This window comes from Rissa tridactyla, chromosome 5 (assembly GCF_028500815.1).
Source record: "Rissa tridactyla isolate bRisTri1 chromosome 5, bRisTri1.patW.cur.20221130, whole genome shotgun sequence".
NCBI lineage: Eukaryota > Metazoa > Chordata > Aves > Charadriiformes > Laridae > Rissa > Rissa tridactyla.
In genome coordinates, this window is record NC_071470.1 from 12,449,959 (window position 1) to 12,465,022 (window position 15,064).

The window sequence follows — 15,064 nt, forward strand, 5'->3', positions numbered from 1 at the left end:
AATCTGTCCCAAACTGAGGCCATTTGCCCTGATATAGCGAAACATCATGTGCTTCTGAGAGGGTCAAAATCCTGTCTTCTTGTTTCCTCAACAGCTCCCTCCAGCAATTGTACTAAGCTTAGGAATTCTTACTTTGTCCCTGTATGAGGCAGAGATGGGGTCACCATCAACTAGGGGAAATGAGGAAGAGCTGCCTTCTGTACAGCAAAGGTGGCAAGAGACAAACCTAGAGTTGAAAAGAGTGGGGGACTTTGCCTACAGGAACGACGTACTGCCTGGAAAACCTGAGCCACAGAGACTGTGGCCGAGGCCGAGAAGCTACAAAGAACTAAAAAGGGCTTGAAATCACTGTGTGATTGTTGCTTCTTTTTTCCAAGCTAAAAAAAAATCAAGAAAAGAAATTTTGGCAAAAATCATCTGATTTAGCTGTTTGACCTCTACAGGGTGGGAATGGAGAACTTCACCCAGCAACAGCAGCTCACTCTCTCGAGTAGGTTGCAGTCCTCCCGTATGAGCTGTAGTAAGTTTCTGCATACAAAATCCCACCGTAGTCAGTTGAAACACATCAGCCAAAATCCAACATCCCATGTAAAAGCAAAGCCACGTCCCTCTCTGGAAAACCCTCAGTAAATGTGCTTTGAGCAAGAAACAGCTTTGGAACAGAAGAATTGAACTCCTACCTCAGAGCTCCCCTAAACCAAAGCTTCCTTCTGGCAAGGAGGCTGGGACTGCGGTAGCAACTGCTAAATCAATGTTGCTTCTGCTTCCCTTTCGTGCTGTCTCAGAACATATGCAGACATTTTCCTGAACCACCGTCCTTGAGCATTTGCACATGACCGTGCGCAGTTGTACTCAGCTCTGTTGGAAAGCGCAGATTTTCACGCAGACTTGAGGAAAGACAGCCAAAAGTCAAGTGTGGGAGCGGGAGTCAAAGAGAAACATCCATGAATATTTCTCAGTTCAAGCACCATGGCCTTCCTAGCGTTGTCTCAACCTTTCAAAGTAAGTAGTTGCACATGAACAAAAGCATCCGTATCCCAGCTGGCGGGTATCTGCAGTTACTGTGCATTATTAAACATTTATGGAGGAGCAGCTTCCAAGAAGACTGGGTCAAGTACAGAAGCAGCATTTTCATCTAAAGTTACCTCAGAGTCCAGATGTCATTCGGCTTGATCCATGTCTTGGAAGCTAACGGTGGCTGCAGCATTTATAATTCACAGAAGAACACTGTAATTTAGTCTTGTCTGACTTTTAAAAAGTATACAAGAATTTTATGCGCATGCTGTGACTTTATACTAGTTAGTGACAGGCAAAACTTCAGAAAGCCTTAACCCACCTCATTCCCCAGTTGAGAGGCCAAGACTAGGCTGTTCAACGCTCACCCCAAATTGCTTTTCAGAGGTACCTTGTTCCCCTCTTCAGCTAAGCCCAGAGACGCAGCTCTGGCTCTGGTTTGAAGCATGTGTGGATGGAAGGGTTTTAGTGACAAATGTTGTTTCAGCATGGTATGGCTGATCTCCACAGCACCTCTCGTAGCGGGAGGAGTCAGATGAGCTCCTCCGCAGGGCCATCCCGCACAGAAACCAAGCTTTAGGTGCTCCTGGCTGTCTTCTGAGCGAGCTTATTTCTATCCCTTTAGCAAAGAGGGAGCTCAGAAAGATACACTTCCTCAGGCCACGCTCCCCCCTGCCATGGAGGGGAATAGGCCTGCCAGAGAGCAATTCAGAAACTACCTCTCTTATCTAAATCACTCACACCCACTGCTTCCCAGCTCAGTGGAGACAGCAGATCCTCTCAGAGATACAGTGTTAACTTTGGTCACCAGAAAGTGAGAGAAGGACAATTTTACTGCAAAGTAGAACTTTCACTACCGTGTTCGTCCAAATTCAGAAAGCAAGCACTAGAGCAAAACATCACTACGCTCAAATGAAAGCATAGCTTTGAATATAAATCTGTGCTGGTTATACCGGGCAGGCACAAGTACTGGCTCTATTACCTCGCTCTGAGAGGCAGTAAAGCCTTTCAAGGGGCTTCCATCCTGCTAGAAGTCACTGAAATAGTTGAATATGTCTGAAGGTTGTGAAGTTCAACCCGCAAATCTCATATGACCCAACCCCCCCCAAATCTTTGTGCCTTACTTTATACTCGTCACGCTACCACACGGTTCCTTAATGCTGTTTGTTGCAGGGGGACTCAAAAGATGAAGCAATTTCTGCACTATTTTCAAAAGAAGGCCGAAGAGCTAGCAGTACAATCCTGTATATCGATTAGTCCCTCCAGCCCTTACCATTATACGAATACTCACAACTCTGATCTGCTGTGGGGTTCCTGAGAAGGTGCCAATGCATCGTCTTTGTTTGTACAAAGTTTAGCTGTGTCTTGATAAGCTCCTGAATTCTGTAATGAAACAGAGAGAGCAAAATGTACTCTGGAAGACAGCCTAATGCAAAACCGTGGCATCGATTTTAAATCATAATGTTACTGCCTTTTTGGAACCTTTTCCCATTCTAAAGTGCACATCAGCTGTGATAAAAATATTGAGAAACAAGCTTTGAACTATTTTGGTGCTCTGTTGAAGTGTTTGAACAATACTGCCATGTCAATTTAGCTACACGTTATAATAATTGGTGATTTGGGACAAAAATTATAGAGTAAACACAGTGTGTCTGAACCAAACAAGTTCCTTTAAAGATATTGTAAATGAAAACATATTTAAGCTTATTGTTATTGCTTTTAGTACGATCACCATGGAAACTATATAAAACTCACTTTTAATATCCTTTCTTTCTTAAATTCTTTGTGTTGCCTAAATGATACATGAATTGAGCGTAATTGGTTTGGTATTTTAATGGTCAATCATGGAACAGCATGTCCTTTGGAACATGCTATAACTGAGATAATTGCTGCATTTACTGCATGTGAGATGCAAGTTTATACCAGCTTTGTTACGAAAGAACGGAGCAAAACTTTCAAAACACCAATGAATGTTCTGGATTACGTATATCTCAATTCACTGCAAAGTTTTAAAATTCCATCAGAGAAAGACTTGGTCGGCTTCAGCTTATAGAAAACCCAGTAAAATCCATGCAGTTACATTCAAAATTAATTTCTCTCACTACCTTCAGAACTAAGACATGTTTTCAAGGATGCTGTTAGAGGCATGACCACATTCACAGTCTGGCCCAGGTTTCAGGATATGTGATGACCCTTTCCCAGATTCCCAAGGACAGCATTTAAGTGCTTGATGGATCCTGTCATATAAACTCTTTCCCAAAATACTTTATGGCAGACGAGTGGTAAGAAACAGATACACAATTCAGCCAACCTTTTCCTAAACCTGTGAAATTCCAGGCACCAGTGCTGTATTTTTTGTATACACATGGAGGAGCCATTAACAGTCCCTTACCAGTACATCCCTGCAGTATACTTAGTAGCCTTATTCTTCCCCAGATTCAGCGCTCCTTTTGGTGATTCCAGCTCAGCTGGAGACTAGTTTGAACATAGGCTACAAAGGTTGTCCATAGACATGATGTCAAGCTGCATTTTTTTCCTGGTCTGCAGCCCCTGACAGCAGTGACTCTGCACTTCACAGGCTCCTCACATCATCTACTGGTGGCAGTGGGAGATGACCTGAGACCCCTTATTTGCTCCACCAGCACCGGGCTGTGACTAGACCCACACTGTGGGCTCCCAGGGCCCCCTCAGGGCTCATGCCCTCCAGCAGGCACTGCAGGTGCCAATAGCTTCTTGCTTCTTGTTGCCAGCTACGGCTTCACCCCTCTGTTCAGCAAGGAGGAGTGAGGCTGTGGCAAGGCAGGGAAGTCCCTGGCACAGCGAGTGAGATGTGACAGGCCTGAGCATGTGACCTCTGAAAGAGACCTAAAGCTACGTGTGGATGCCAACACAGGCAGGCTGCAGTGGTCAAGTGAAGAATCCCCTTGTGAACCTCATGACAAAGATACACACATGTAAACAGAATTGACATTGCATGTAAGTAAGAGATTTTCCCCATTTCTCTAACCATTGGATGCCTGTTTTGCTTATCGTTACACCGTGGCACAGCAGCGGCTTCGGCAATGCAGTTTTGGAGCCACATCAGCAGAAGCAAAGGCGAATTTTTTTCAAAGAACTACCTTTAAGGTAAAAATTGTGGCATCAGCCCAGGGGAAATGCACAGTGATAGAACACATAGTTGAAAACAAAATTTAAAAATACATATAAGTGCATCTCAGCTGGCTTCTTTTATTAAAATGCTTAAAATTTAAATTTGAATGCATAACCATCTGTCTCAAGGATAAGTTCGATAAACACTCTTATTCCAATTTACATACATCTTACTTTGCAAAATGCCTCCTGAAACTCATGCTAAGGAATGCACAGAGGAAGTAATGCATTTATCTTCCAAGGATACAGTACACCCTTGATGTGCCTTTTGATTAAAAACCTAAAGAAAGTACTTCAGGCAATGCTGTTCAAGCTGTTGGATATTTCTGAGTTCCCCACCTTGGATCAGTTTCTCGGGGAGCAGGAAAGGTCAAATTACCTAGTAGAATTACACTCCCTAGCGGTGAAATCCTGGCCCTCGTGTCATTGTGGCTCCATCACGTCCCCCTTGTTCTCCTCATTCTTTCAGAAGATTAACAAATTATTAATCTCGTACATGTTGTTGCCAGAAGCTATTTTTATTGGAGAGGGCACAGTTACCAGCTCTTCTCAATCTAAAAATTAAAAGGGAAAAATTGAGACTTCAGTAAAGAAAGTTTCAACAGCCATTTTTTCACCGTCTGCAGTTGTTGGAGGAGATGAATAAACACCATCCATGTGCATATACACATACGTTTTATGAAAAAAACATTTATTTTATGAAGAAGCATTTAACGTAAAATCTTCCTCTGCTAGATAAACAACCACACAGTTGACATGAATTGCTACCGTTAAATGACCAGCAGGGATGTCCTCATACACGCCAAACATAGTCCTAGTAAATTAATTCTTTGCTCATGAGAAAAATGTTTCAAGTTACTCTTGTAATTACCATTTATGGTCTTATCCACAAAGCCCTGCAAAAAATGTGTCCAAAGGTATATTTATCCCAGGAACTGGGAAACCTGCACCCTGGGGACAGATTCAGCTTGAAACCCAGTTTCATGAGATTTGCTACTCATGATTTGTGTGTTGCGCGTGCATAATTACAGCACTTAGAATAACACTGGGGATGTGGTGAAGCATGGCCCCACAGGAGGAGACTGAAAAGCCTATTCATTCAGTCCTCAGAAGGAACATATGACCTAAATTTTGGCTATGCACATACCTGAAATGTCCTTGTTCGTGTCATACTTTTGTCTACACTGAAAATACATGCAGCCATGTCCTAAGGCAATTGCAGCAGAAGACCACAAGCTCTGCTAACCTGTTGGATGTGAGAACACCTTCCTCACCACCTATCTGTAGATGCAGCAGAAGACCATGAGCTCTGCTGACCTGTTGGATGTGAGAATACGTTCCTTACCACCTATCTGTAACCTCTTTGGAATGTAACCTAAGCTACAAAGCCCAGTTTCAGGACTCCATCAAGAGCCCTACAATTTCATTTCCGTATCCTATCTGCTTTTGTACAACTCTACCTCCTGCACAACATTTGGTCTCCTTGCCCTGCAGATGGTTGCAGACCACTTGCAGAGCTCATTCTTGCACAGAACTGTTGGTTCCTTCCTTGTTAGTCTCCCCACCATGGCCTCCCTGTACTCAAAAGTTTGGCCAGAGAAGCACAGCCACATGAAGGAAAATATTTGCCATGCACTATGTTTTGGCAACAGCAATCAGACCATCCACTTCCATGATACGATTTTGCAGCAGATTGCTTGCCTGGGCATTTGCAAAATCAGGAGTGATTGCACTTTTAAGGCTTCCGTGGTAACTCTACATGAGCAAGCAATTTTTCCCAGGAGAAATGGATCAGTAGAAGGAAGCAGATGGGGCTATGATGGATGTATGCACTTCAAGGGCTTTACTGTAGATTGGTTTCCTCAGCCAAATATTCCCAGTATGTGTCTGGTTGGACCAAAGATTGCTTGAGAGTCTAATATTCTTACGGGGGTGGAAGGACACAGGTGTGCACCTGAGCAAGAGCCTCCAATCCAGTTACCGCTGAAAGGAACGTGGTCTTACATTCACCAAACTGCTCCACAGTCTGGAGCAACACATGCTGAACTTCACGCAGTGCAGCAGGGTGGGTTTAGTACGCATTACGGGAAGGGAAGGAGTGAGACACACAGCTTAGGCTCATATCAGGGTCAAATTACTCCATGATGCAAAAAAACCCTCTCTTTCATCCAGGGCATTTTCTCTCCCCAGTTTAGAACAACTGAAAGAGTATAATGGGGAAATGATGGTATGGCTGATAGGCATAATGAGCATTCCCAAATGAAAGACTTGATTTATTGGTACATGCAGTTTTCCATAAGTATGGCCAGGTGAAATTTGATGTAACGGACTACAAGGGGCTGTGAGGCCAGTGTGGGGATTTTGCAGCACAGACATTTGAGATTGCCCATACATGATGAAATGACCACTCGCTTCTCTTGTGGGGTATCAGCAACCAGCACACAGAAGGATCTGTTCCCATTTTTTTACATGTAATAGAAAACCTGACCACAGAATATGACGCAAGAATATCACAATCTCATCTTTTCCAGTATGTCCAGTTCTCCACCATGTTTGGGTCAAGATCCAAATTTCAATGCTAGATTCCATTCCTGTTACAGGATAAATCAAAATCCAGACTAAAGTCAACAATCTGGGGGCAGAGGGAGGGGAAATTATGAATTTATATCTTAATTTTGCAGCTGAGATTAAAGTCAAGCCTTTATTGTCCAAGATTGTGAAGTTCGGAGTGATTAATCCTTTCTGTGAAACCCATCATTTCGTTATCATGAAATCAATACATTGACTCTCATCTTACTTCTGACCCTGACACTTAACCCCTTCATGTGTCTTCCCTGGTGTTTTATTTTATTTCACAAGCTAGCATTCTGCTCATTTAAAATTTGAACCAAGCTTTCAAACGCCTCGAGGGGAAAACATTCATGTCTCTTCCTGAAAGACCACGGCATATCTGTTGTTTTTGATAGATTGCAGCAGGATCAAGAAACCAAAATTGCTTTTGCTTCTTGAGGGAAGTAAATGAGCTCAAAGCGTGTCCTTGCCAGTGCTGCGTTTGAAAACAAGAGGAAGATTTGTCATGTCAAGTGCAGCTGAAATACAGAACATACCCCTTCGAACCAACTTGTTCTAAGCTGCCTACTGCATAATCGATACAAAGCGTTCATTTATTGTGGTGTCTGCACGTAAGCATATACTTCAGACTTGAATGTCTGGATAACAAGGAGACCATATCTTGCTCCCACTGTCAATGGTGCTTCTCTTATTGATTTTTGAAATCTACTGTGAGCATTTTTTTTCACTGTTCTAAAATATTGGAAGACTTACAGATGGTCCCACGCCCTCTTGCTTTATCACCAGTCTTGTTGCAAAAATAGCCTGCCATTGAGTGGTCCCAAGGCAACCTGTCCTGACCAAAATGCAGTCACTCTTTTTCCCCCTGACGTCTGCACGCTGCCCCAGTTAAGCCTCTTGTGTAAGTCTCCTCTGTGGGTGCTGCTGCCCAAGCCTTGAGGTCAGTGTGAGCCACCAACACACTCTCCCCAGGTGCTCCCACCATTCCCCCATCAGCTCCTCGGGAGCAAATGGCAGAAGTTTTGCTGAGAAAGTCTGAATTGCAGCAGTCAGGCCACTGATTCGGTCACTATGAAAATTACCCAAATCCTAGAAGAACCCTCCTTGCATGTTCTCCCCTCACAGACAGCGGGGTGCCAGCACGCTGATGTGATGGGCGGAGGGGCTGCCAGGCTGACCTGCAAAGCTGCAGGAAAGGAGATGGGCTGTACCTCCCAAAATACCAAAATAATATGTTCTCAGGCCCATGGTCACAGAGGTCTCATTGTAACAGCAGAGACTGATGATGTTTCTGGGACTCCTCAAGGACATGGTAAATAAGCAAAACCCAACAAACTTGTTTGTTTTCCAGCTGGAAAGTAAGTTTTGAACCTGTCTCTCTAAAGGGGAAAAGTTAATGAACTCCCATGCCTCCTGTGTCACTGAGGTTGGAATTACGACAATATCTGTACCCAGCACTAAGTGCACAATAATTATGTCCAGATGTATGTAAATGGGGCTGATTTTTTCCACATTAATCTTTCACACAGCCTACATACACTGCAGAGCTCAGATGTTTACTCAGCATTCAAATAAAACATAAAGGGATTAAAAAAACCTATCTGGTCTGTTAAGCCTTAAAAGGGAGCCGATGGCATCTGCTTAACACTCTAGCTTGATTTTATTACTGAAATTCTGGGGATTTATGTAACAGTCCTACTTTTTTCCAAGGTCTACATTTTTGCCCAACTATTTCAATTCCCAGCATCCCTGCACAATGTAGTGAAAATAAGCACTAAATTTTGATGCCCATGATGCTACTTGACTTTTCTGTATTATACCATGGACAATATTAAAGATGCTGGGAGAATCCCCACAACATTTTCTTCCTGGGCTAGGTCCTGATGGCTTTGGATAGGATAGCTAAGTCTCTTGTTCTCTTTATTTTGCAGTGTTAAATCACAGCAAATATAGAAAACCTGGTGGTACAAGGGACATTCACTGCACCAGCCTGAATGACTGAGCCGCAGGACGCAGTGGCAAGCTCATGTCTTGCCTTGCCAACAAAGGCTGCTCATGAGACATGCTGTGCCTTGTAGGGACCTGACACCATTCCTCACCGCACCAGCATCCCTCATCATCCACCTGGAGGAAGACGCTTGCCCGCTTGCCTCCATGCAAACATTTTCTAGTCCTGGGAGAACTGATCCAGGGCAGGTATACCATGGGGAATGCCCTGGTCATACGCTTTGCAAACATATGGAAATGTGAGTCTTTTAGCAAGTAGTCAGGGCAGAGAAAAAAAACATCAGAGATGGAGTCATCCCCAGCCATTCCTTTGTCTACAGAATGTGTTTTAGTCTTTTGATGTCCAAATATAGCAGTAAGAAGCTTAATGGGGTGGTAAGGTACCCCCCCCACATGTAGATATACCCCAGCTTTGCACTGGCCCTTCAACACCTGACAATAAATGATGGATTTCAAACACTAGACCTGCTACCTTGTTTGATTGCTTGGAGATTCTGTGAACTGCTGTGATTTGAAAGTTATACGCGGTGCTTATTTTTAGAGATGAATCTGACATTTACAGAACTGGACTTCAATTTCCTCTTCAGCTCTGGGGAAGCCCAATAGGTTAAGATTTTGGTCCCAGCTGTAAACAAGGTGTCATGGTAAGCTGCGATATTTACACGAAGGCCTGTGTTCAAACAGCAAAACCTTTCCCTCAAGAGTCCTCAGATCTGGAATGTCTCAGTCCATGTCCATAATATACTGTAGGTAAAAAAACATCTATCATCTAATTGAAAGTTCCTTACAAAATACGGGCTGATCCTGTGAATTTGCCTCATGTGACTAATCAGGCTGGTGTCCATGAATTTATTCATGTATAGATCGTCCTTGTTCGTTAGCATCAGTGAATTCTGACTAATGCTTGGTTCAGTTTATCTTTATGGACCAGCTCCACCAAAGAAATGTCTACACTAAACCTATCACTCACCAAATTGCTTTATCTTCTTTGAATAACATTTATAATGGGTTATTAATAGCATAAATAATGAATACGGAAAGAAACATTTGATTTTCCACAGCTGTCATTGAATTATAGATCAAATATTTTATCAAACAGTCTAATAGTTAACACTCAAACAATAGTATTGTTTACCAGACAACTTTTTTGCACGTGCTTTTTTTAGGACAGGCAGTAACTTGATACCGGCACTTTTTCATCCTTACTACTCCCTACCCAGTAAAATTCAACAGCCAAGATTGCAGACAGCTCCTCAATGAGATATAAGCAAGAATACATAGATTATGCAGACGTTGTTATTCCCATTTTCCTAGGTTAGGGGAGAGTTACCTTTGTATTTCTCTTATCAATAAGTTGTATTTCCCTGAGCATTTCCCTGAGGGAAAAAAAAAAACCAAACCACCAACCAACAAGTAACATTGCTCTTCTTTTCTTTGATAAACAGCATCTCCCAGGGCCATTGGAAGCGACTCCCCAGTGTCCTTCCCCCAGCAGTAGCAGCATTACCAGCTGTGGCAAGACCAACCCCTCGGAAGTACCCAGCCACAGATAAGGAGCTATTTTTCCCTTCCTTCTTTCTCCACAGTTTTGTTTAACCAAGATCAACACTTCAAAGCAACCAATTTCAACTTACATTTTGTGTGATTCATACCTCGCTGCTTCTTTTGGTGCTGTTGTGGGTCTTGTGAGTTCGCGTCAGCTGCTAAATGTGCAAAATGGAAATCAATAGTCAGATCTTCCTCCACCTGCAAAATCTTCAGTATGTCTTCAAAAACCTCCTGTACTCTTTGCCTGCATTATAATTGGCCCAGTTCCATGAATATGTTTGCTGTTCTGATAAACACTGGGCAACTGAGTTTATTGGGATGTCTCAGACCTTTTTCTGCAGCAAAGCTTTCAAAGATATCTCAACCATAGTTACTATCCTATACTGAATAATCAGAGAGGTAAAAAAGTCGAACTGTCATGTAGCTAAAATGTCTGGCAGAGTCTCACTCTGTCAGAGACTCCACAAAAAAATTAAATCAATCCATATTGCTTTTCTTTCATTTCCAGACCACCCACTTACTCTTTGTACTGGATTTCAGTTACTTTTGTTATCAACACTAATTTATTATAGACTACCTAAAGAAAAGTCAACATTTATAAAAGACCATATTTTTCTATTTAGGAAGGGAAAGATTTCTTCCCATGTTTATACAATCATCTTTCTCTCCAGCATATAAAGTGATTTTAGGGACTCTGACTAATGAAAAGTTTGGGACAGGATGAAAATAAACCTTGATGGGTTTTGCTGCAACCAGCTACTAAGCGGTTTGGGTTCTATGGAGGTTTTTTTCCTCCTGTCAGCTTCTAGTCTGCAGCATGAATCTAAAACATATGAGTAAATACTCAAAAACTTCCACTGTGGCCTTTGATGTTCACAACTCCAGAGAGCGTTCAGCTTTTCAGCTCAGCGCCTTGGAGGTGGTCTCTTACCCAAGATGAATGTTGGAAACACCCTCCACCTAAAAGGTAAAATGATGGATTAACATTGTGGAGGAAGACTCCTGTTTTCCTTGTATTCCTTTTAAACTCCTTTTATACAGCATTTAGTTCAAGGCGGTAGATCTCCGATCACAGTTCCTGCTGTGGAGCTGAGGATTATACAGGGCAAGGCAAAGAAACAAAAGTCTTTTCAGGAATTATTCTTCATAGTGTTATCTATCTCATCTCCCAAGTTAAGATATGATTTTTTTTTTTTTTCAGTAGGAGACCCTGGAACATCTATAAGAAAATGCCCAGAGAATAGGAATCACACTTGTTCTCCTCTATGACTGACCTCCATTCCTTGAACTTTGGCTTCAAATAATTTAATCATGCATCGCTGCCAAGAGGCCAAAGCCAGTTTTCTCACATGCTGATCATTATTGGGAACTGCAACAAGCTTATGGGTTTAACTTGTCCAAATTGATGGGGAAGAGCTTCAGATGACTGAAGCTCCCCTTGAGCCGTTAGAACAACGACAGTTTATACTGGTGGAGGATTTGGCTTTTACTGTGTGATCAATCAATCTTTTACTAAAACTGTGTTTTCTTTCCTTTCTTAATTAGAAGCAAGTAGTTAAAGGGAATTGATCATACATGAAAGCAGAAAGAAACTGATAGTCAGGTCTTCTACCACAAAGAATACAGCAATGCTCAATCCTCTTGATATCAAAAGACTTCCCCCAGGATTACGGTTAGCTGCTTTCCCAAATGCCTCACTTGTCCATTCCAGCCTGGGTACCTCATCTGGGGCTTCCCACATAAACAGGCGAGCTCTGGGGGGCTTACTTGTTATGATGTGGGTGTCTGTCTGCTAAGAATCAAGGTAAAACCACAGGTTCCTTTCTCTGTGGCTAGTCGATACTAAAGAGAGAGCTCTAATCAAGTGGTAACAATATTTAGTTACAGGCCACCTGGGATGATATTTGAACGAGCAACCCCACAGCACAAACAGCATTCAGCATCCCATCCGTGTTTGCCCATAATCGGCCAGGAAGGCTGCAGGAACCTGTTTCCCACACACACATAATCACATCCAGGAAACACACAGCCCAGAGCAAACAACGCTATGTTTTGCCACATTTGTCATCTGACATGTGGCTTCCGTTGGCCAGGACCGGAGCTGGTCAAGCCAGAATGCCGAGGGAAACTCTGTGAGCTTGCTCATGCTGTTCAATATGCTGTCTGCTGCATTTCTCCGGTTAATCCCTTTCATTCCAGCTGGGGAAGCAGGGTAGCGCCTTCAGTTGCTCCTCTCTGGTTTCTCTAACTCCCATAGGATTTCACTAGCAGTTAGGCAAGTAAATCTCTCCAGGCTGCTAACATTATGAGAAGCCCCGTGGGTGAGGAATCAGCGGCATCCCCCTTAGAGCTATCGGGGCACAAAACTGCCGAGCTGGCCTCTTGAAAGTGGGATTTTCCAGAGACCTCATAGGAACTTTAGGTGACCAAATTCCCTGCGCGGTCCGTAGGCACAGAGGCATTGCTAAATTCCTTGTGCTGCCTTAGTCTTCACATGCAGCGATTCAGTGGCTTCTTGCTGTGAAACTACTGAGTGATCGCCAGGAATGCAGCAACAAAATCCAGCAAAAGAGTGGGCAAACAACCACTTGGTAAAGGTGTTGATAAATGCTTTCTGCAGAGTCTGAAGTCTTTGTTAGCTATTCATATATGCCTTTGAAAGAATGAGCTAACCTGCCAATTTATTTTAATAGCATTGAGTAAACAAAGGAAAAAAACCCTCGGTCTTATATTTCAGCCTCTAACTTTCACTGGCTTTCTTCTTCCTGTCGCAGGCTTCTGTAACTCTACAGTAGTTTCTCAGTCTCTTGATGGTTAGGGTAGCGTAACCCTGCACATGGGATGGGCGGACAGTTTATTTGCCAGGTGACCCAGTTCCTCACGTAACCCTGCCAGCTGCCAGCCTGGCTCTTGGCGCTCACTGACCAGCGAAGCCTCACTTAGGCAGCAGGAGCCACCCTTGGTTTGGATCACAACAGAACAGGCTCAGCGGTGTTAACATCACACACACACACAAAATAATAATTCATTTCATAACCAATATTCATGCCATTGGCAGAAACTGTAATTTTTAAGGTAAGTGTGTGTGCCTCACGGGTAGAGCCTGCCTACAAGGGAGCAGCAGCGAACACTCCTGCCAACCTCCGCCTTAGAGAAGCTCTATGTTTTTATGACCCTGAGATATGAGCAGAAAGGAGGATACTCTGTGAACTACAAATTGTAAGGAATCGCTCTGAAGAGAGACTTGAATCAATTTTTTAGCAATAGGTCTTTTAGCTGAGCTTCTCCAGGTCCGAGATGAAGAGAAATGGGATCAAGCCTACGCCAGTGTTTGCTGTGCTTGATTAAATGCCACCCTACAGAAACAGGTATAAGAAAGAAATAAAAAGAATGCTAGAGAACTGCTTAAAATGCAAACAGTTGATAAATAGGTTTGAGGTCTCACCAATTCGATTACCTTCCATTTGACTCTTCTTTGTACCCATTTTAGTTCCCTTACATCGTCTCTATGCAAATTCTGTCTGGGATAAAAATGGAATGGAATGGTAATACAATAAGAAAAACTAAGACATATCATCATCTGGTTTATATCTTCTGGACTAAAATCTTCAGGTCTACTCAGGATAAAGCTTATTCTAGTTTCAAAGATCCCCTTCAAAAAGACACACAATAATATATTACAGCCACAGTCCTAAGAACAAGAGTCCACTGCCTCGCTGGAATTTTAATTGACAATTGGGTAATGGTCCAGACTGCGGGTCTCTGGGAGACAGTGTTATACAAGTGGAATTTGGCTCACTAATCTATACTGAAGCCTGCTGTACACTTTATTAAAGTGTATTGGCATTTACGCCTGAAGGACCGCAACATTAGCCCAGTTGCCTCCAAGCTGACACTTTGCTAGAGAACAGCTAGCAATAAAAACAGAAATCAGATACAAGAAACCAGGAACAATGAAGAATAATTCTCTATATATTTTCTGACTATGGGGTCATCGTTACTTAACATGGGAAAAGATGCCAGCCAGTCCTAAACACAATGTCTGAGCAAAGTTGGCCAGACCCGACATGTCACAGTCTTGTTTTCAGTTTTGCCTTTTTTGATTTAACAGCCAAATTAATTTGTAAATGAGTGGCCTGTTTTCATCTATCACCCTTCCAAAATGCAAATCATGGCATGCAAAGATAATTTCAGCCTACTCAGAAGCCCAGTTACTTCCATTCATTCGTCAAAACGCTAGTATTGCTCTTTAGTCAGGGTTAGAAAAAAGTTTTAAGAGCAGTGCATTAGCTTCACACACCATTAGCTATGAATGCCTCAGGCTGTACATCATATGCTTGATGAAATAGCACTCATGCTGTCCCATATACCAGAAAATCAAGGCATTAAATATTACCTTTTTTCGAGGGAATCTCAGGCATAGTTGACAAGGTCATGTGTATTGATATAGTCTGTTTGGATTTCTGCAAGGCATTTGATTTAGGAGCAGGTGATATTTTGTTTAAAAGAATTTTATGCAGAAATAACAGAGTACATACTAAAATAACTAAAACCTTCCTCATTGGTGAATCTCATCATGTCTTAACAGAGATGTATCTGTCACTGAGGCCATTCCAGCCTGCTCCATAGGGACCGGTCCCTGAGCCAACACTAACAGTTTATCAAGCATTTAGAAACATGAAATATTTGCTGGTGGCATTCACTGTAGATCAAAATAAAAATGGTAGAATAGCAGACTGCGGAGGCAGAGTGATCTGAACCGCAAGGTCAGACG

The 15,064-nt window shown here is 42.7% G+C and overlaps 1 long non-coding RNA gene across 8 annotated transcripts in view; it reads left to right on the forward strand.

The window, feature by feature from the left end:
* The window catches only part of LOC128910563 (uncharacterized), a 33,631-nt gene extending 30,658 nt beyond the window's left edge, over positions 1 to 2,973 (forward strand). For all 8 annotated transcript variants that reach the window (XR_008466764.1, XR_008466768.1, XR_008466765.1 and 5 more), the window contains one exon: positions 95 to 2,973. This is a non-coding gene — a long non-coding RNA (uncharacterized LOC128910563). The remainder of the gene's footprint in view (positions 1 to 94) is intronic.
* The last annotated feature ends 12,091 nt before the right edge of the window (positions 2,974 to 15,064 follow it).